Genomic DNA, 22,256 nt, shown 5'->3' on the forward strand with positions numbered 1-22,256 from the left:
GGTAGGTAGAAGTTGGTTTGCATGACTGATGAGATTTCTTCCAACTTTCTAAATTTGATGATTCTGTGACATTAGGCACAGACAGAGACATTCGGAGCTTTTCAAACAGGGGGACTAATTCTAAACTTCAAGGAAAAAAAAAACATCATCACATGATCAGGAAGAAACTGTGGAGAAGTAGCCCTTTGAAGCTTAGCATAGAATTTCTTCAAATCAACTTAGCGCAGATGGAAGAGTCTGGATTTGCTTAATTGAATGCCCCAGAGAATAGCATCATCAAGACCTTTATCCATTTAAAGAGCACTGAATGTGGAGCAGCCATGTGAATATGCCTGTTCTTGTAAACCTCTACTCTGATCTAAAGGAATGCTGAGGGTTACATTAGATTTCTAATTGACAATCATAAAATAAAAATTTCTTCTAGGCTCCCATGGACTTGCATTAACTGTCCCCCATACCTGGAATGTTCTACTTCCCTTGACATCCTTGGCTTGATGGTCACAGACGAATTCCTTCATTAAAGCAGTTAGGTGGTGATAGAGTGATGGCCCTAGTGTCAAGAGGGCCTGAGTTCAAATCTGATCTCAGATACTTACTAGCTATGTGACCCTAGCCAAGTGATTTAACCTTTTTTTTTTTTGCCTTAGTTTTCTCCCCTGTAAACAGCTGTAGAAGGAAATGGTGAACCCTTCCAGTATGTTTGCCAAGAAAACCCCATATTGGTTCACAAAGAGTCAGATACAAGTAATTGACTAAAAAACAACAAATACATCTGCCTCTGTTTCCTCAACTGTAAAATGAGGATAATAGAAGCACCTACATCTCAGGGTTGTTGTGAGGACCAAATGAGATATTTGTAAAGTACTTAGCAAAGTGTCTGGTGCATATTGAGCTCTCAGCCAATGTTTGTTCCCTTCCCTTTCTTTTACAGATATGAAGTCCAGAGCGGTACAATCAAGATTCTCAGGCAACTCTTTCCTTTGCATCACTTTGGTCTTGGGTAATTTAGCAGCCACAGAGTGCTGAGATGTCCTAGTGACCAACTGGATCACCTCATCTAATTTATCCATCCCAAGAATTGCTAGCTAGACTATAATCTAAATGTCTTTTTTTTTTATCCTGAACTCTGACCTCTAAAAAAAAAAGATCAGAAAACTTGATACAGAACAAGTAGTCGACCAATTGGGTTATGAAATTGAGAGCCATGAAAGGCCCTAACAAGAGACTTTTCAACTCCTTATCTTTGTGTTCTTGCCACTCCCCATTTTATATCTGTTTTGAGTAGGCTCAAGGTAAAAAACAAACAAAAAAACAACAACAAAAAAATAAGCACTTTCTCACTACATTCAGATATTAGACCACTTTTCCTTAGCTTCTATCAAATCTGGAAGCTGTTCCTTCTCCTTCATTCCTCTGTTCCAGTCATACTTTGAAAATTGGCTCCAGTAGCAACAATACTCTCCAAGCTCCTATTTGGAGCTCTTATCTCCCACAGGTCTTCTATTTTCACATTTGACCAATTTAGGCCACAGGAACTTTTTATCGGAATATTTTATGCAAAAATGCTTCTCCAAATCAAGAACAGGGCTTTTAACCTGCGGTCTGTAAACTTGATTTTTTAAAAAATATTTTGATAATTGTATTTTAATTAAAAGATTTCCTTTGAAATTCTATATATTTTAAAGACTTTGTTCTAAGAAATAGTCCAAAGGGTTCATCAGATGTCCAAAGCCATTCAGGACACACAAAAAGGTTAAGAATACCTAGACTCTTCCACTAGATTGAAAAACAGGTTCTTCTAAAACAAGAGTTCTTTTTTTAACATTAAAATTTTTTTTAATTTATTTAGAATATTTTTCCATGGTTACAAGATTTATGTTCTTTCCCTCCTCCATCCTGGAGCTGATAAGTAATTCCACTGGGATATATATATATATATATAAGTCATTTAAAACAAGAGTTCTTATTCTGGGGTCCAGCAACTTTTAAAAATGTGCTGTTGTTGTTTTTACTGTATTTCAATAATGTAATTTTATTTTTATATTTTATGAATTTTAAAACATTATACTGAAAAGGTTTCATAGGATTTCCAAAGGAGACTATGATCCCAAAAAAGTTAAGAAGAACCTCTGCTCTAGAACTATTTTGCACAAGCATCATTTTCTTCCCCTTCCCTACTTCAAGTCTCCCTTTCCCATCATCTCCCTACTTTATTTTGTTCCATCTTCTTTGAATTCTCAAGCCATCCATATTGTTTTATTGCCAACATGCCTGTCATGTTTTGGTCAATACATTTTTGTAGTATCGTCTACTTTATTTTCAAACTGAGATATTTATGATTTCATTGCTGTAAGTGGATCTTACTTTTACAGTGAAAACAACTTTGCCACACCCTCTCATCCTATAGTAATTTGTATCTATGACATCCACAAATCTTCCATATAAGGTACCGATAGATCACCAATACTGTCCATCTTTTGTAACTCTGTCTTACTGGGCAACAACAAGGCTGTACATATAAGATGGGGAATAAAAATCACAAACAATGATATGAATGACTAGAAAAGAAGTCAGGCACCTTCTAGAAAGCAGCAAAAAAGAATTCATTTTAGGGCCTTATAAAACACAAGAAATAGCAAGCTTTACTTTAATAACTAGTTATTTATCATCAGTTATAACTCTAGCTTGCACCCATTTATACAGTCAGCCTTTACTACTTCTTGGACTAAAAGGTTGCATTTTCCTACTATGTCAACCAATCAATCAACAAATATCAATTAAACACCTACTGTATGCCAGGCACTATCAGGTGATAAGGATAAAAAAACAAATATGAAACACTCACTTATCTAAAAGCATTTACATTCTACTGATGTGGGATTGGAGAGCAATATATATATACATATATATATATTATTATGTGTGATTATTTTGAAAGGGAATACACAAGGATCTAGTGGATAGAGAAAGGTTTCATGGAGAAGCTGGCACTTAGGCGAGGTTTAAAGGAAATTAGGTATTCTATAAGACAGAAATGTGTTTGTACAATGAAAAATAAGGATAGTTTGAGTGCTGGTAGGGTAATAGTATATTTCCATTTACTTTTAATAAAGACCAATTTTGAGCTTTAATAACCCACTTCTTGTATTTTAGGATTTGGAAAGCAAATTCATACTCTTTCCAAATTATTTATTATTTCACAGAATTTTAACATTTGCCCTACCTACTTCAAACTGGCTTTCACATTTTCTGACATAGGATACTCTTTTGGGACTCACATTTTTCTTTATAGGTAAGTCCCTTTATGTAAACATTTCAAGTCTGACATTTGCTCAATAAATATTTGAGAACCTATTGTGAGGCATGATCACTGAGATGTGATTTCACAATTAATTAGTGCAACAAGACTTAGGCCTTCCCCAATCATAGGATCATTTATTTAGAGTTAGAAAGGCCATCAAGTTAAATGAGAAAACTGATATACAAAAAGGTTAAATAACTTGCCCCCAATCCCCAAGTTTGTAAGTGTAAGTCAGGATTTGAACCCAGGTCCTCTAAATCTTCTAAATTTCCACTGAACTCAAGAACCTATAATCTATCTCAATTCATAAGAAATGAGAACAGACTTTGGCATTATAATATTATTGTAAAGTTCAGTGAACAGCTCTTTATGTCATAATACCTGATTTAGGACAATTCCATAGCCTTCCTTATGTTGCCCAAAATGTTATGAGACTTGGTGACTGCGTTTAATGTCTTCAGTGTATCATCAACAATGTTCCTGAGCTATTAGCTCTTCCTGAGCTATTAGATCAGCTAATGGCTTCTGAGTTCTTCCTGTAGCAGATATGCTGATTCTCATGTTGATGTTCATTTGCCAATTTTTGGCCACTTATACTACATTGTGTTGTTATCCTATAGTGTATCTCTCTGTGCTTAACATTTTAATACTTTGAAGTTCTTAGTATTGCAGGCAACAGGGATTTCATCGTATATATTTTTTTCTGAATCATATATGAAAAAAGTTTAAAACTACTTTTCTGAGTTCTAATCCATGGGACAACAAAGATTCATGGTTTGGGTCAGTATTATTACTTTTCTTTTCAGAAAAAAATTCCCTTCTTGTTTTAAAATTAAATCCCTATATATGATGGAAAAAGAAAGAATTTATGACCAAATAAGATGTATGAAATGGATAATTTTCATTATGTTAAATTAAAAAGATTTTATATAAATAAAACCAATACAACCAAGATTAGAAGGGAAACAACAAATTGGAGACAAAATTTTATACCAAATACCTCTTCAGTTTCCAATTCTTTGCCACTACAAAACGATCTGCTAAAATATTTTTGCCCAAATTTGACTCAGTCCTCTATATATTTAAAAAATGAGGCCTTGCTCTTTAAATATATAGAGAACTGGGTCAAATTTATAAAAATACAAAGCATTCTCCAGTTGATAAGTGGTCGAAGGATATGAACGGGCAGTTCTCAGAGTAAGAAATTAAAACTATAGTCATATAAAAATGCTCCAAATCATTATTGATTAGAGAAATGCAAAGTAAAACATCTCTGAAGTACCACCTCATACCTATCAGATTGAATAATATGACAAAAAAAGGAAAATATTAAATGTTCGTGGGAATGGGGGAAAATTGGGGCACTAATACACTGTTGGTGGAGCTGTGAATTGAACCAACCATTCTGGAGAGCAATCTGGTACTATACTCAAAGGGCCATAAAACTATAAACATCTTTTGACCCAGCAATACCACTACTGGGTCTCTATCTAAAGAAAGCAAAAAGAAGGGGAAATAGTATATTTGTACAAATGTATTTTAGCAGATTTTTTTTGTAGAGGCAAAGAATTGAAAAATGAAGTGATGTCAATCACTTGGGGAATGGCTGAACGTGTAGTATATAGTTGTAATGGAAAACTATTGTGACATAAGAAATGATGAACAGAATGAGTTCAGAAAAACCTAGAAAGACTTATAGGAACTGATGCAAAGTAAAGTAAGCAGAACCAGGGAATTACAGAAAAATTGTACAATAATCAGCTGTAAAAGATTAAACTATCATCAGCAAAGCAAGGCTAAGATAACTAAAGGACTACTCATGATGAAAAATGTTATCCACAACCAAAGAAGAAACTGTTGAAGTCTGACTGAAGATCAAAGCTTGACATTTTCCACTTTATCTCCTTTTTGAATTTTTTCATTCTATTTGTAACATGTATCTTTCACAAAATGAGAAATATGGAAATATGTATCACATGACAGTACTAGTATAACTTATATCACACTACTGCTTCAGGCAGGAGGAAAAGAATAGAGAAAAATCTGAATCACAAAATGTCTGATAATTGTCAAAAATAATTTCTAAATGTAATTGAAAAGATAAAAATATTGAATATATGATGATATTTTTTACATTTCTCCTTGTTTACCACCTTCTTTTTTACTGCCTTTCCATTACTCTTTCAAAAAAGACCTTTTTTCCTTCTTTCTCCTTAAGCATTTCCATTCTGTTTCATTTTTCTGCCTTAATAGTTCTCTGGTCACTTAAACATTTCCTGAACACCAAGAAGATAACTACGAGAACACATCCCCATTTCTTCTCATTCATAATCATCTTTAAATTAAGGTGACCAGTTATTAAAATAAATAAATTCTATAATAATACCAATATAGTTTACTGGTATCAAGAAATTTTATACAAAAAAATTTGTCAGCCTTTCCTTGCTTCAAATATTAAGATGAGAATAATGCTGAATCAATATTCAAAATATTAGAAGAAAGAAAACACAATTAAAAGCTTAAGGAAGAATTATATTATAAAGTAGAAGTTATCAAAACCATGTTACTGATTAATGAACAGAGAGATCAGTCAATGGAACACATTATATAAAGGAGATCAGAAATAATTAAGCTCAATAATCTATTATTTGACAAATTATCTAGGTAAAAGTTCTCTATTTGTTTAAGAACTAAATCCTGGGAATGCTGAAAAGCAGTCTGGCAGAAATTGGGTATATATATATATATATATATATATATATATAACATTTGTGTGTATGTAATATGTATCTATATTTATGCATGGAAAACCATTCCCCAATAGATAAATGGTCAAAGGGAGTAAATAATTCTCAGAAAAAATGCAAAATATTTACAATCACATGAAAAAAATGCTCCATAGCTCTAATAATAAGAGGAATGCAAAGCAAAACAAGCCTTAGATTTTACCTCATATCCTCCAATTTAGGAAATTTGACAATAAATGGTAACAGTGTTGGAAAGGTTGTGGGAAGACAGGAACTCTAATACTTTGTTAATGGAGCTTTGAAGTGGTAAAACCATTTTGGAAAGCAATTTGGAGTTATGCAAATAAAGTTACTAAAATATCCATATCCTTTGAATCAGATATTCCACTATTAGTCTTTTACTTCAAGGAAGCCATTGATTAGAAAAATGTTCCAGTAGACTTCAAAATATTTATATGAAATTTTTTGTGAGAGGTAAAAATTAGAAAAAAGGAGATGCCCATCAATTTGAAAGTAGCTAAACACCCTGTGGTATATGAATGAAATGGAATATTACTGTGCTTTAAGAAATGGTGTGTGTCAAATGTATTGTGGTAAGAGGGTAGACTAGGTAATGAAGCTTCCTTGTTCTTTTAATACCCCCACAAAAACAACCAAAAATAACTCCACAAAAATCAATGCTAAAAAGCAACAAAAATACACAGGAATCAGGAATGAAGATGAATAGCAAGTTAGAGAGGAAGGTTTCTCACCTCCCTGGCCTCAGTCATACCACTATAAGTCCTTGGGGCAGGAACAGAGTAAATCAACAAGCTAACCCCTGCTGGCAGATTTGGCAACCTTACCTTATTTGCTGAGCTTTACCTAAAGACCCTGCAAAGCAGCTGTGTCTGCTATGGCCTCATTTCTAGAGACCCAGGCTAGCCCACAGATGGGATTGAAGAAGTGGACACCACAGTCTACAAGGCATCACTCACTAAGGGCAGGAATTCATGCTTTGCTGCAAACAAACAAGGGACCTTGAAGGTCTGAGGAATGTGGCCTGGATACCTGCTCTATCCTAGGTTATGGGTGGGTGGGTGGGGTAGAGTGAGGAAGGAGCACACACTGGTAAATATGGTGCTGAGGGACTGGGGTTTCTATCAGCTACCTTCACTCCCAGGAGACTGGAGGGTCTGGCTGCCTCCACAGTGGAAGGTGAGCTGTCTGCTTGTAATTGTAGTGGTAGAACTGCTAAAGGGCTCTGGTTGGAGAACTTGAGGTCCATCACTGGGGTTCGAGCAGGGAACCAGGACTACAATCCATCTTGGACTATAAAAACTGGAAAAAACAAAAAGGACCTGGGAAAAATGAACACAACCAAAAAAAAAAACCTGAAACCTGAAGTAACATATCCCAACAAAAAAGGAACTCTGGGAGTATAGCAAAAAAAGCTAATACTTAATTTTATTGGCTTGGCCACTAAAATTTAAATAAACAAACAAATGTGAGCAAACAAAGGACAAAGAATTTAACTTTTGATAGCTCTTATGGGGGACAGAGAAGACCTCCACTCAAGCTCAGAGGACAGTGAAGTAAAAATACCTACTTTAAAAACATCAATAAAATACAATAAATGGCCTCATTTCTCTCATTACTTTAAAAGAATGTGGGGCATGGAACATAGCATTTTGTAGAGAAAAAGAACTGGACATATGTCCAAAAATAATATATCCAGCAAAGATAAGCCTAATTATAAAAGGCAGAAAATGGATATTTAATGAACTAAAGGAGTTTCAACTATTCCTGGGGAAAAACTCAGAACTCAGCAGAAAATTTGACTTATAAGGAACATATGAAGGTAATTAAAGACTTATCACAAGCAACTCAAAAGTTCAGTGTGGGAAAGCAACAAACAGGGAGAACTTTTTTATAACAAACTATCTGACAAATGTTTAATTTCCCAAATATATAAGGAATTAGTTAAATTAACAAATAATCAAGTCATTCCCCAAATGACCAAGGAATATGAATAGGCAGTTTTCACATGAAGAAATCAAAACTATCAATGAGCATATGAAAAAGTGTTCTAAATCCCTCCTAATTAAAGAAATGCAAATTAAAACAACTCTGAGGTACCACCTTATACCTAGCAGACAGGCCAATATGGCAGGAAAGTGATGAATGTTGGAGGTGATGTGGCAAAATTGGGACTCTAATACACTGCTGGTAGAATTGTGAATTAGTCTAACCATTCTGGAGGGCAATTTGGAATTATACACAAAGGGCTTTAAAAGAATGTCTGCTCTTTGACCCAGCTGGGTTACAAAAGCACTGTTGGGTTTGTACCCCAAAGAGATAATAAGGAAAAAAACTTGCCCAAAAATATTTATAGCCACGCTCTTTGTGGTGGCAAAAAAAAAATAAAGGAAAATGAGAGGGTGTCCATCGATTGGAGAATGGCTGAACAAATCGTGGTATCTGTTGGTGATGGAATATCATTTTGCTGAAAGGAATAATAAACTAGAGGAATTCCATGTGAACTGGAACAACCTCCAGGAACTGATGCAAAGCAAAAGGAGCAGAACCAGGAGAACACTGTACACAGAGACATTATGGCACAATCAAATGTAATAGGCTTTTCTACTAGCAACAATGCAATGACCCAGGAATATCCAGAGGAACTTATGAGAAAAAATGCTATTCACATCCAGAGAAAGAATTGTGGGAGCAGAAACTCAGGAGAAAAACATATGATTGATCACGTAATTTGATAGGGATATGATTAGGGTTTTGATGTTAAAAGATCAGTCTATTACAAATATGGATAACATGGAAATAGGTTTTGAACAATGATACATGTATAACCCAGTGGAATTGCTTGTCAGATCTGGGAGTGGGGAGAGAAAAGGGATGGGGGGAATCATGAATCATGTAACTAGGGAAAATATTCTAAATGAAAAAAAAGGACAATGTGTTTGATTCCTATGTGGAAAAATGTCATCTATGGCCCCTGGGAATAGAATCACTGTCCAAGTATTTTGGATGAGTGTGTATGGTTGGAATACTCAACATTGAGGTGAATGGAATGGGATGAGGTGAAATGGTAATGGAATAGAGCAGGAGGAGGTAGGGTGAAATGGTTATCTCATATAGAGGAGGGATGAATGGAAGAACTGCCACAGAGAAGGGGAGGAGGGGGTGAGCTAGTAGTACTAAAACCCTACTCTCATCAGAACTAGGATAAAGAGAGAAAAAACAAGCAATTAGCAGGGTAAAAATCTTCTTAACATATAGAGAAAAAGGAGGGAAGGTGAATGGGATAAGAGAGGGACTAGAAGAGTTGGGGGACTGATGGAATAAGAGAAGGAAAGGTAAGTTAAGAGAAAAGAGGGCAAGGGGATGATAATTAAAGGGAGGAAAGAGAGGGATACTATTATGTAGAGATGGATGCATGGAATCCCTGCAAAGATACAGGGACAGCCTCATCCAGAATTCCAGGGGACCCCCCTGGAGAACTTTGGGGTGAGGGGGCAGTTGAGAAGAGTTGACAGTTGCTTTGTGGGGGTTGAAGTGAGCAGACACTCTGCTTACTGTTACAGACTGGGCGTTCACCTGAGTGGCCATTGTGGCATAAGCCAGTGTGGTTTCTACTTAGGGTTAGCCTGTTTGTTAGAATAAATCGTTATCAATATTAATATAATAATTATTTAGTGATTTAGTGAATTAGATATATAAATTATTTAACAAGAGAGTCAGTTCAGTTAGGTGCTTTCACCCCCTCCTGTGGGGGGAAGGGCAGCTTCAACCTAATAGTGCAAGGTCACCTTTCCTTATTCAAATACCTTCATTAACTCCTCTAGTTTTCCTTTCTACTTCTTATTATAACCTTTACCTTCAATATCTGTGCCTGGAAATTATTTGGGGGAATACTTACAACTCAAGTCTGGTCATCTAGTTTGAATCCTGTCAGCTGCCAGTTTTAAGAAGATCATTTATCCCAGTCCTCAACAGATAGATAGATAGCTTCTACATATTCCTCTATCAGACCTGTGAGGAATATAAATTAAAGAAAGGGAACATCATTGGGGTTCAGCCATAACAGAAACTTACCAGAAGAATCTTAGCCAGTCTCCATTTCCAACTGAAACAGCAACCGCTAGGGGGGAAAGGTTTGAGATCCAGGAGTGTCTAACCCCCTCCTTTCTCACTGAAGCCTGTCAATCAGTGCTAGTGACTTGAAGATCTACTGGCCCCGACACATTTATCTGCTTCTGCAAAATATCTGTTATTATCATCATAACAATACCTAGAGATACCATATCAAGAAGTAGGGGGGTAAGGCAAAGGGATAAGGGAGGAACTCTTAGGACAAGATAGGGGAGGGAGTTTTAAAATTAAACTCAAATCAAGTAGGGGGGCATGGTTAGAAGGATAAGAAAGAGATTTTATAAAAGGTGGGCAGTATAAGATTTAAAAGGTATGAGGCAAGGGACAAGAAAGAGACCCTTGGAAAAGTGGGCAAATTTGGAAGTAGGAGGACCAAGAGAGAGGACAAGTGAAGATTTAGGGAAAGGAGTGTGAATTGAAGAGGTATTAGTCAAAGGAAATTGAACCTCATCAGAGTAAGAATATAGTGAAAAGAATGAAAAGGGGAACAGTGAGGAGGTACAGAGTAAATGGAAATGAACAACTAATAACTATGACACTGAGTATAAACAGGATAAATTCACCTATAGGAAGAAAATAGATAGCAGAAAGGATCAAAAACTAGGACCTAACAATGTGTTGTTTACAAGAAACACACTGAAAATGAGATATACAAAGAGTGAAGGTGAAGAGTTGGAGTAGACTATGTTATGTCTCAGCTAATATAGAGAAGACAGGGAAAGTAGTCATGATCTCTGACAGAGTTGGGACTAAAATGAATATAACTGGAAGGGATGAACAGGGTAACTATATTATGTTGAAGTGTAATACTGGACCTGTATGAATCAAGTCAACACATCTAGACTTTTAAAAGAAAAACTAAATGATTTAAAGATGGAAATAGAAAACAAAATAATAATAGCAGGGGACTTTAATTTTTCCCTCTCTGAGCTAGATAAACCTAAACAAAAAATAAATAAGAAGTTAAGCAGATGAATAGAATCTTAGATAAGTAAAATATGATATATACACATATATACATATATATATATATGTATGTATATCTGGAGAGCCCACACATATCTGCTTTAAGCTAGTAGCAGATATAAGCCTGAGCATACCTGTAATCCAAACATAGTTTCTGGTACTACTGGTAGTAAAGAATGTTTTAAAGAGCATAGATATTGTGCAAATGTCTTACTTTAACATTAATCATACTTTAGAGGAAATCCTGCATTCCCAAGGGGTTATAGTACTGGAAAAATGTTCTACTGGGTATGACCAAGGTGCAAAGACCTGCTTTTGAAAATAATATGGTCCTGGCAACATGTTACTGGTAGTGTATGTTAACTGAGGAACAAAAGGGTTAAGTTGGTCAAATTAATGCTGATTGGAAAATGGGTTGGGGAAAAGGCTAATATTACTTTGTTAGAGCAGCTGTTGATAGAACTAAGACTTTTAAATCTGTTTGTGCTAATTGAGCTAGGGATGCCATTAGGAGGATTAGGCCCTAAGGACATTGTTGAGAGGATAAAAAGCTGTGCATGTATGAAAATATTCAAGGAACCTTAGTTAAAATGACTGGAAATAACATAAATGCAATAAATTGCTGAATAGATGGTGATATTTGAAAATGACAAAAATTTGAAATATAAGGAAAATAAGGGAAATATATGAAGAGATGAAAAGAGAAGAAAAAAGAATACATTCTTTGATTACATATAGGGGAAAAATAGCCACAAAAATCAAGAGAAAAAAGTATCCAAGTAAAACAAATCCAAAGAGAACTCAAGAACAGAGGATGTTTATATTAGCACACACATATCATTTACATATTTTAAACAAATTGTAAACAAAGTGAAGTTTGTAGTTTTGCATGTAATTTTTTTATGAATTTTTAAATTTAAATGTTTGGTGATAGGGGGCAGCTGGGTCACTCAGTGGATTGAGAGTCAGGCCTAGAGACATGAGGTCCTAGGTTCAAAGCTGGCCTCAGACACTTCCCAGCTGTGTGACCCTGGGCAAGTCACTTGAGCCCCATTGCCCACCCTTACCACTCTTCCACCTATGAGCCAATACACAGAAGTTAAGGGTTTAAAAAAAAATAAATGTTTGGTGATGGTAATGATGATGGCTATTAAGTAAATAATAAAGAAAATGGAAAAACTGTAATTTAACTTAAAAAAAAAAGAAATGGTGTCAATGATAAATATAGAAAAGCCTGGAAAGATCTATATGAACTGCTATGGAGTGAAGTAAGAGAGCCAAGAAAGCAATATACATAGTAACTACAACAATATAAATGGAAAGACCAATAACATAGCCCAACATCAAAAGTAAATGTAGGCCCCATTGCCCACCCTTACCAATCTTCCACCTATGAGAAAATACACCGAAGTACAAGGGTTTAAAAAAAAAAGTAAATGTAGGAGTAACTAGGTGACTCAATGGATAGAGTGCACCAGGCTTGGAGTTGGGAGGACCTGGGTTCAAATCTGGCATAGATGTGTAACTCTGGGCAAATCACTTAACCCCAATTGCCTAGCCCTTACTGCTCTTCGGTCTCTGAACTGAAATTAAGAAAGAAGGTAAGAGTTCTTAAATTTTTTTAAAGTAAATATAACAAAATTATAAAGATCAAGAAGGACTCAAAAGAATTCTGCCCATTTTATTCCTTCATGGAAGTGGGATGTTCAGAGACATTACACATGGCACATTTTTTTAACTTTTTCAATGTATAAAACCACTGTGTTGACTCTTTTACTTTGTAAAAAGTATTATTTGTCATATGGGATAGTTCTCTGGGAAGAAAAGAGGGAAGAATACAAGGGATAATATGACGATATAAGAAATAGAAAATATCTATTAAAACTTACTTTTTAAAAAAAGCTTCAGGATTAATTAGGTTCCTATCTTACCTCAAACATTTAACAGCTATAGGACATAGGGCAAATTGTTTAATCTCTCCTAGCCTCAGTTTCCTCACCTGTAAATGGAGATAATAACATTACTTGAAGCATTTACTCCACAGGGCAGCTAAGATGATCAAATGAGATAACATGCATAAATCACTTTGCAAACCTTAAAGCAAAGACTATTATCACCACCTTCATAACTATCATAATCATTTTACTTTAAGAAAGTATTTTATACAGAAGAAACACCCAGGTCCTCTCCAATGTTATTTTCCTGAACATGGCACTTCCATCTCCTTTAACTAACATGAAGGAAGATGAGTTATTCTGCAAAAGAAAATATTTGTTATGTTTGCAAATATCATGGGTTATATTAGTTAGAAAGTTATAAACAATTAGGGTTTTCAGCAGAGTGTTTTCTACTGGCAAAACATGGAACAATCAGTCATTCTAAAATGCTTTCTCACAATATTTCTGGGAAATAGCTGCACATTATGACCCTAAATTTTAAAGATGAGATAGATGAAGCCTAAAATAGTTAAGCAATTCATACAAAGGAGGATTCAACAGACCTTGAGGAGACCTTAGAAATCTCATTCTACATCCTCATTTTGCTTGTAAGTAAACCAAGGCCTGGGGAAGAAAAGGGAATTTCCCAAGACTTCAAAGGTAGTAAATAGCTAAGACAGGAGCTATTTTTTACTCTCAAATCCAGAAGACTTTCACTAGTCCATGGTGATTTCTGATGTCAAAGATTAACTTCCCCTCTTTCAATCCATCCCTTAATCAACATTAATTTATTAAGTGCCTACTTAATAAATGTATGACAGGCACTGTGCTAGGTACAGAGATAAAACAAGAGAAAAAAATGAACATTCTCTGTTTATAGAATTTACTTTTTGTTTTACTTGAAGAGTACTCTCAAAGATTCCTTGTTTGTTTGTTTTTTTTGTTTAGCTTACTTCAAGTCCCAAACTAAATTCAATCTTAAGTGTCAAGGAGAAAAGGAAACCAAAACTGGATAAATGAAAGGTGTACAAAAATGATGACAAGATCCAATACAAGCATTTGCAAAGCTCTGGACCACTAGGACTTGGTCAGAAGTTATCTCCATAAGAAAGGGGTGGGTAACATAAGTTGGTACATAAGTGGGGGCGGGGGAGAAGGTAGGGAAGGAAGGGAGTAGGGAGGAAGCATGTCATATTCAGATGTTGGCGTCTTTAGTGGAGGAAGAATGTTCCTCTTCATTACTAGGACATTGGAACACTTTGTCCCACTGCCTACCTGGGATATTTGCACCCAACTGTGGTCATCTACTCATGTGATACCTGACCTGAGAATGCATACCATGAAGAATATCCAGGATCAGACATATCAAGGATGTGTCATGCCCTTCTGTGCCTCAGGGTCTCTGGACCTTGCCTGGAAGTCAAGAAAGCTGGTTTTGCTGCAAGTTATTCTTGTGATCTTAGGCAAACTGGTACCCCTTCTAGGGTTTCAGTTTCCTCAACCAGTAAATAAAGGGACTGAATTAGATGTTTTTAAAGTCCCTTCCAGGTTTAAAATTCTCTAAATCTGTGTGTGTGTGTGTGTGTGTGTGTGTGTGTGTGTGTGTGTGTGTGTGTGTGCGCATAGCTATAGTAATGAAGTAGGTCAAAGGCAAAAAACAACAAAAAATACATAAATACACTTATTATACACATAATACATACACAAAACATTCCACCTCCTACAGTCAGCAAGATTGTTAGACAAAGACAGAGTCTGAAAATGGAGACTAACCAAAACGATGTCTTTTGCTAATGACAGGTTAGTAATGTGATTTATTTCTTAGTAGGAAATATAATCTGTGCAACTGAAAAAAAACTCCCCTCTCATCACACCACTCTCCAGTACCCAGGACATTTGGCAGGTCTTAAATATTTAACATTCTAGTTTTCTTCTTTTTTCTTCACTACACCAACTACATGATGAGAGATGGAAAAATTTGGAGGTGCCTTGTCATTTCTAAGTAGGTCCACAGGGAGGATGAGCTTCAGAGCATTTTTAAAATTACTGGTAACAAGAGGATATTCTTCATTTTACATATTATAAAAAGGAAGCCCAATAATGGCAAACACTGAAGAGGAATCAAGGACTCACAACAAAGACTGGGGGGGAAATGGTCTCTGAATTCCTACCAGGCTTCCAGTCAGTGACATTCATCATTCATTCATTAATTCTTTGTTTAATAAACATTTACTGAGTGTTTACTATTTGAAAAACATAAAACAAAGACAAACAAAAAGGTAAAATGAGACTCTCCCTGAATTTAAGTAGTCTAGTTGGGATAGTAGGGTATATATAAAAATTAAAATAATATGTAGTATTATTTAATATAGAGTAGAATGTATTATGTAGAAACAAATTGGCATGGGATTTCAGGGGATACAATTTGGTAATTGAGATCAGGGAAGGCTTCATAAAGAACTGATTGAACTGATTGCATATAGAAGATGTTCATTGTAGAGTGAATATGATGGTAAATTTGAAGTCAAAAAGTCCTACACTTGACCCTCAGGCACTTAACTAACTGTGTGACTCTGGACAAGTCATTTATCCTCTAGCATTCTCAGTTTGCACATCCATGAAATGGAGATAATAATAATAGCATCTACCTGTAGGATTGTTAAAAAAAATCAGATGAGATACTGATGTCATTTTTAGTGACATTGTATCATTATTGTTAAAAACTAGCATTTATTTAATAGCTACCATTTATATAGAAGGCAGCCAGGTAGATAGTGGTTAGAGTGCTGAGCCTAGAGTCAATAAGACTCAGACCCTTACTACCTGTGTGACCCTGAGCAAATCACTTAACTCTCTGTGCCTCAGTTTCCTCATTTGCCAAATGAGCTAGAGAAGGAAATGGCAAACTACTTCACTATATTTGCCAAGAAAATTCCAAATGGGAGCGTGAAGAATCAGATATGACTGAAAAACAACATCAACATTTATATAGCTCTTTAAAGTTTGAAAAATGTTATGACTTTTGAGAGGTTCAATGACTTCCCCAAGGTCACATAACTAATATATGTCACAGACAGGATTTAAACTCAAAGTTTTCCTACCATTATTATCTACCATATATCCCTTTGATATTATGGAAGAGGCAGAATCAAGAAGTGAACTTAGTGATCGACTGCCTGAATGTCAGGTGGAAAGGTTCCTGAGAGGGAGGAGTCAAGGATAATTAAATACAAATGTCTGAAAATGTTGATATCATTAAGAGAAATAGGGAAGTCAGGAGGAGGAGTTAGTTTATTTAAAAGAGAGGAATAATTAATTTGGCTATGGTAATATTAAGTTTAATTTCTAGTTGGGCTTAAACTTGGAATTACCCTTCTAGACAGTTTGAGGTAGTAAAATGAACAGTGGCCCTAGAGTTCTAAGTTTGTGTCCTTGCTCTGAAACCTATGTGCTATATGGCCTTCAGCAAATTGCTTAACTTTGGCTTTGAACCTCAATTTCTTATCTGTAAAATAGAATAATAATATCTGCAATACCTATATAAAGCTGGACTATTTTATTTTATTTTTATTTTTAAGCCCTTAATTTCCGCCTTAGAATCAATGCTATGAAGTAAGGGCTAGGCAAGGAGGATTAAATGATTTTCCCAGGGTCACACAGCTAGGAAGTGTCTGAGGTCAGATTTGAACCCAAGACCTTCTGTCTCTAAGCCTGGCTTTAAAGATAGACTATTTTAAAGAAGGTGTTTTGTAAAATTGTATCCCTCCCACAGAGCAGCAGTGAGAAGAAGCACAGACCAGGAACATACTCATGGCCGGATGAATAACTGAAAAAACCTTGGGTGAGAAAAATTTTAATGAGACTAAATTTGAACATGAGGAAAACCAGGTGAAACTGTGTTTGAATTCATGACAGCAGACACTTCCAGTTGCTATGTCTCTCCCCACCCCAGAAAAAATCCCTTGTATTTTCTACACGTCATGTAAATATTAATATCGGTACTATATCTCCATTGTCTAGCACAGTGCCTGGCACAAAAATGCTTTGGGATTGCTATTAGCCATCTAGTCTCTGCTTCAGCTTTCCAGCAATGAAGGGTCCATCACTTCCCGAGGCAGTCTATTCCACATATGTTACCCTTGTCTCCCTATCTCGATTATACATTCCTTGAGGGAAAGGACTGTATCTTTCTCTTGTAGCTGTCTCAGCACCTAGGACAGTTCCAAGCACAGACCAGCCTGCAACAAATATTTGTTGATTGATTGAGCAGGGAATCTGATCTCTGGCAAGAGAGGCTTAGTCCCTTTAGCTGGCTGATTGTAATACATAGACCACAATCATACATCATTCAGCTGCCAGTGAATCTAGTCGCTGTAGCCTTAGGGAGCAGTGAAAGATGTAGATAGACAAAGAGGAAGGGAGGAGGATGTAGCAAATATCTAGAGACATGGTCACTCCCATTCCTTAACCTTTCCTTATTTTAGTACTTAATTCTCTTGCTTTTTCATATACTTTCTACAGAATGAGGGTCAGGGAGGGATGGGTGCAAATAAGTAGGACAGTACCATTGTCCAGAAGCCAAAAATACTTCTAGAAGGCAACACAGTCAGTTTATTCCCTCCCACACTCTGCCACCATGTTCCCTTTCTTTTCCTTACTTGTTCCTGTAAGATTCCATACGCTTGGCCTGCAAGTTAAAAAAAATGCATGATGACACTTACAGGAATTTAGAATTACTGGGATCTCCTAAGAATCTAGAAACCCTTGTTCACTGCCAGCTGAGGTAAGGAAGATTACAGGATACAGGAGGTTAAGAGTCATCGAAAGAGCTAAGAATGATTTGGCAGTTAAAAATCTGATAAAAATTCCCTGATAGAATAAGATCTGTTGAATATAGACCTACAGATACATTGCTAAAACTGAAGAAAGGATACCATTTTTGCATTTCTCAAAGCCATCCTAAAGCGTGTGTATGTGTGTGTGTGTGTGTGTATGTATGTGTGTGTGTAGAAGGTGGGGAGATTGATATGTAAATGGAATAATTTGTCCAGTCTCTCTGTTTATTTCTTTACATCTTTGCCTCTGTCTATCTGTGTGTTTCTGTTTCTCTCTCTCTCTCTCTCTCTCTCTCTCTCTCTCTCTCTCTCTCTCTCTCTCTCTCTCTCTGTTTCTTCTATCTCTTTCTCTCTTTCCCTCCATAGGTTTCTATTTTATAAAGAATTAGGAAATTTTAGTCACAGTTTTAATAGCTCACATTATTCAGCACTTAAAGTTTGTAAAATGCTTTACATGTATTATCCCATTTAATCCTACAACAACCCCTTATCTCCATTTTATAGATAAGAAAACTGAGCCTGAGAGAGGCTAAGCAACTTGCCCCAGGGTCACATAGCTAGGAAGTGTCTGAGGCAAGATTTGAACTCAAGATATAGCTAGGTAGCATAGTAAATAAAGAGCAAGGCCTGGAGTCAGGAGGATCTGGGTTCAAAGCTGGCCTCAGACATTTCCTACTTGTGTGACTCTGGTCAACTCGCCTAACCTCAATAGAAACCAATATTTAATGTCAATTCTAACACAAAAAATAAGGGTTTTAAAAAAATTTTTTGAACTCAAATCTTCCTGACTTTAAGCTCTATTATCTATACAACTGGCCACATAGCTATTACTTAATAGATTAATTGATATATCAATCAACTAAACACCAACAAACGTTTATTTCAAATCAATTATGTGCCAGAAACTATATTAGGTACAGACAAAATAAAGAAACAATCTCTTCCACGAAAAAGCTTATATCCTAAGTATGTGCAAAATAAATGTAAGATATTTTGGGGGGGGGAATACAGAAATGTGGGGATTTTTAGAGTTCCCATGGAAAGTGGCATTTGAGATGAACTTTGAAGGAAACTAGGAAATGTAAGAGCTAGAGATTAGGAGGGAAGGCATTACAGGTATAGAACAACTTCTATATGAAAATAGAGGGGTAGGTAGAGTGTCTATGTGACAGTGTATAGACAGGAGTAATATATAATAAAACTGGAATGTAAACCTGTGAGGAACTTTAGATACTGAATACCAAGGAAGGAAGACAACAAGCATTTACTAAGCACCTACTGTGTGTATAAAGGGTACTGTGCAAAGCATATTATATATATATATATACATATAAATATAAATATACATATATATACATATATATATATAATTTGAATCACATACAGGGGAAGTTAGTGCTATTATTATTTCCATTTAACAGTTAAGGATACTAAGGTTGTCAGATGTTAAGTGTCATAAGTAATGTGTCTACAGCCAAATTTGAACTCAGATCTTCATGACTCTGAATCCATTGCTATACTACCTAATTTTTTTATAGATAATAGGGAGCCACTGAAGTTTATGAAGTATGAGAGTAAAATTATGACAAATGTTTTATGAATATCACATTGGAAGCTGTATGGGGAAAGACATAGAGAAGAGAAAAGCTTAAAACAGAGAACTCAATTGCATTAATCTAGGCAAGAGATAATGACAACCACATCTAGATTGGTGGGGTGTGAGCAGAGAGAAATGGAAGGATGAAAGAGATGTCATGAACCATAGACTACTGGAGATAAGAGGTGTCTTAGAGATCAGTAGTTCACATATCTCATTTTATAGGCAAGAAAAATTAAAGCTAGAAAGCTTCAATAATTTGCACATGACTACAAAGTGTATTAATGGTGGAGCTGACAAAACCCAGATCTGACACCCAGTTCCATACTTTCCATCTCATTCTGTACTACACACACACAAGGCACCTTTTATTCATCTGTAGAGCAGGCAGGGTACTCCTTTGCCCACAAATATCTCCCCCTTTCTATCTGTCACAAAGTTAATTATTAGAGTTTCACTTTTTGACAAGGAATATGCCCTTAAGATGAGAGATAAGAGATTTAGGTTTTCTTAGTCTTCTAGCACCATATTATAAATAATTTCACATCATTCCTTTACTTCCAGACAACTAGCTGAAATCAACAAACAGAGAGGAAGGAATAGGGTTTGTTGGTGAGAAGAAACATCATCCAAAGGACAAAATGTAGGTAAGATGTATCAGGTGAAGAGAATATATACCTATTAAGGTACAGGTTTAGAGACAATGAAAGTGAAACCAAGCAGGATAGAGAACAACAGGTAGAGGAAGTGTCTAGGTGATCATGGTGTGCTTCCATTTCATAATTTTGCTTAGGTCAGGGCCCATGCATTCTTTTCTCTCATTCACCTTTATCACTGAGCATCATAAGAATTTAGAATCAAAGGATATTGAAATCCTTAAAATGTAGTTCTCAATATGCAGAAATATAAACAAATGAAAATAAATATAAATTTCCCTTTTGCAGTTTTCTTAATTTTGTGATAATTAGATTCAGTCTACACTGCCCATCTTTAGATTTAATCACCAAAGGTGAGAGCACCTTCCAATTCTGGGAGGTCCTAACCCACGTGTGCTAGAGTGAGCGAGGAATCAGAATCAATGGTCTGCCCCCTACGTTTTCTATGAGAATCATCTATTGTGATTGGACATGCAGGCTAGGGGAAGGTACTAGAAGTGATGCATACATGACCCTTATAAAAGAGGGACTTTAGTGAATCAGGCTTCTGGTTTGGTGAAGGGGACCTGAGGGAGCTTTGCTGGTTCGTGACCGAGACTGTTCCACGTGGTGAGTTTAAAGACTGAATCTTCCTGAACTTCTATTAAGAAACTTCCTTTTATAGACTCTGTGAATGAAGTTTGCTCCATTCACCTCCAAGCCTCAGGCCCTTTAACCCTTGGCTGAGGGTTAAGATCTACCTGGACTAATCAGTGGCATAGTTTCTTATTTCCATACTTCCTCTCTCTCTTCTCATGTAAATAAATTTCCATGAAAGTCAATTTTGATTTGAGATTATTCTTAATTGGGGATTGATAATAGTTCAGTCCTCTGGTGACCATCTTTAATATATTGAACTCATGAAACCTCTTTTTCACCCTTACAATTTGAAGGAATATCACAAAATATCTCTGTTACTTTTCAATATCTTTTTACTGTTATGGTATAATTAATTTACTAAATGGATTCTGATCCCAAAGCAAACTGGATTGGCAAGTCTAAGGCATAGGATAGGTCAGAACATCACTGGAGAAAAGGAGCTTAGGTATGCCAAATATTAATTCTAGAACTTTCTATACTACTCGAAAATTGTTGGGGGGCATAGGAAGTAATTGCAAATCATTTGGGCAATGGCTGAGGACCAATTATGATAAAGGAATATAATTCTATATTATTGAATGGAAAGAAACAATAAATATGAAGAATTCAGAGAAACATGGGAAGACTTGTACTAACATGTAGTGATTTAAGCAGAACTTGATATACATAGAGACTACAAAAAAAAGCAAACAAAAAGAAAATTAAAGAAAGGGACTGTATCTAGAAAATATTATTGTGTAAAAATAAAAGGGATCGATAAAACTTATTATTATTTTAAAACCTTTACCTTCCCTCTTAGAATCAATATTTTGTATTGGTTCTAAGGCAGAAGAGTGGTAAGGGCTAGGCAATAGGGGTTAAGGGACTTGCCCAAGGTCACACAGCTGAGGCCAGATTTGAACCTAGGACGTCCCAACTCTGGGCCTGGCTCTCAACACATTATGCTGTCCAGCTATTCCCAAAACATTATTTTAATAAGCAAATGGATGGAAGGAAGGAAGGATGAAAGGAGAGAAGAAGAGAAAGAAAAAAGAAGGGAAAAAATGAGGGAGTGAGGGCAATAGTAAGAGCCTGGCAGTTGGGAGCCTGGATTCAATCACCTATCCTCTTCAGTTTCTTCATCTATAAAATATGTATATTAGGTCTAGTGGTTTTCAAGTCCCTTTTGTTTATAAAAATTCTATGATTCTAAAAGAGAATAGAAGAAAAAGAAGTAAGACAGAGACAGAAATAGAGACAGAAAGACGGGAATACTTCATTTTATTGTAATTCATTTTATTGTGCCTTGCAGATAATGCATTTTTAAAACAAATTTTTAAAAAAATTAAAAAAAATTAAAACAAAATAAAATCTGTAGTTAAGAAAATCTATTGGTGCCATTTTTCCAACAGCATGTGTTCACATGATAGCTCTGTGTCACATTTTAGTT

Source organism: Gracilinanus agilis, chromosome 3, assembly GCF_016433145.1.
Source record: "Gracilinanus agilis isolate LMUSP501 chromosome 3, AgileGrace, whole genome shotgun sequence".
NCBI lineage: Eukaryota > Metazoa > Chordata > Mammalia > Didelphimorphia > Didelphidae > Gracilinanus > Gracilinanus agilis.